This window comes from Colobus angolensis, unplaced genomic scaffold, assembly GCF_000951035.1.
Source record: "Colobus angolensis palliatus isolate OR3802 unplaced genomic scaffold, Cang.pa_1.0 Scaffold86, whole genome shotgun sequence".
NCBI lineage: Eukaryota > Metazoa > Chordata > Mammalia > Primates > Cercopithecidae > Colobus > Colobus angolensis.
In genome coordinates, this window is record NW_012122487.1 from 3,657,846 (window position 1) to 3,659,886 (window position 2,041).

Here is a 2,041-nt window from a genome sequence, read left to right on the forward strand (position 1 = left end):
CAAACTTCCTCCAACAACCTGACCATTCCTCCTTCTCGACAGACTCCTCTCCAATTGAGGTCTTGGGATTAAGGGCTAGAATATGTTTGACATATAGAAAGGTACAAAATGCGGCCGGGCGCGGTGGCTCAAGCCTGTAATCCCAGCACTTTGGGAGGCTGAGATGGGCGGATCACGAGATCAGGAGATCGAGACCATCCTGGCTAACATGGTGAAACCCCGTCTCTACTAAAAAATACAAAAACAAAAACTAGCCGGGTGAGGTGGCGGGCGCCTGTAGTCCCAGCTACTCGGGAGGCTGAGGCAGGAGAATGGCCTAAACCCGGGAGGCGGAGCTTGCAGTGAGCCGAGATCACGCCACTGCACTCCAGCCTGGGCGACAGGGCGAGACTCCGTGTCAAAAACAAAAAAAAAAAGAAAGAAAGGTACAAAATGCATATCAGATTAATGGCTCAGTGATGTGGCAGGAATAGTTGTCTCCACTATTGCCCTCAAAGCAGAATCAAAAAAAACACTGATAAGTGGCCTCTTTCAGCTTACAGCACTGGATACAAGATAGGTGGAACAAACCATTTTTAGTCCAAGCTTCATTAAATAATACTAACTTGGAGCACGACAGGGTTACATCAGCAAGAATAAGGTAGCAACTTGTAACACTCAGTGTAATGAATTAGGAGTAAAACTGTCTGTATTTAAATCCCATCTCCACCATTTGCTGTGTAATGTCTCTGAGCTTTGGTCTTTGCATCTGTGAAATGCAAATAATAATAATAGTACTAATAGTAACTGATGTATTTTACTGTTATTGTAAGGCTTTTTTTTTTTTTTTGAGATGGAGTTTCACTCTTGTTGCCCTAGCTGGAGTACAATGGCACGATCTCGGCTCACTGCAACCTCTGCCTCCCAGGTGCAAGTGATTCTCCTGCCTCAGCTTCCCAAGTAGCTGGAACTACAGGCATGCACCACCACACCCGGCTAATTTTTGTATTTTTGGTAGAGATGCGGTTTCACCATGTTGGCCAGGCTAATCTGGAACTCCTGACCTCAGGTAATCTGCCCACCTCAGCCTCCCAGAGTGCTGGGATTATAAGCATGAGCCACCACACCTGGCCTGTAAGGTTTATTAGAGGGTTTTTTTGTTTTGTTTTGTTTTGTTTTGTTTTTATGAGACAGAGCCTTGCTCCATCGCCCAGGCTAGAGTGCAGTGGCGCCATCTCAGTTCACTGCAACCTCTGCCTCCCAGGTTCAAGCGATTCTCCTGCCTCAGCCTCCGGAGTAGGTGGGGTTACAGGCATGTGCCACCACGCCTGGCTAATTTTTGTATTTTTAGTAGAGAGGGGGTTTCTCCATGTTGGCCAGGCTGGTCTCGAACTCCTGACCTCAAATGATCCACCTGGCTCAGCCTCCCAAAGTGCTGGGATTACAGGCGTGAGCCACCGTGCCAGGCCTAGAGTTGTTTGTTTGTTTGTTTGTTTTGAGACAGAGTTTCGTTCTTGTTGCCCAGGCTGGAGTGCAATGCTGCGATCTTGGCTTACCGCAACCTCTGCCTCCCAGGTTCAAGCGATTCTCTTACCTCAGCCTCCTGAGGGATTACAGGCGTGTGCCACCACAACCGGCTAATTTTGTGTTTTTAGTACAGATGGAGTTTCTCCATGTTGGTCAGGCTGGTCTCAAACTCTCGACCTCAGGTGATCTGCCCGCCTCGGCCTCCCAAAGTGCTGGTATTGCAGGCATGAGCCACCACATCCAGCCTTAGAGTTTTTATTTTTTTTAATTTATTTATTTATTTTTTTTGAGACGGAGTCTTGCTCTGTCGCCCAGGCTGGAGTGCAGTGGCCGAATCTCAGCTCACTGCAAGCTCCGCCTCCCGGGTTCACATCATTCTCCTGCCTCAGCCTCCCGAGTAGCTGGGACTACAGGCGCCCACCACCTCGCCCAGCTAGTTTTTTTGTGTGTGTTTTTTAGTAGAGACGGGGTTTCACTGTGTTAGCCAGGATGGTCTCGATCTCCTCACCTCGTGATCCGCCCGTCTCGGCCTCCC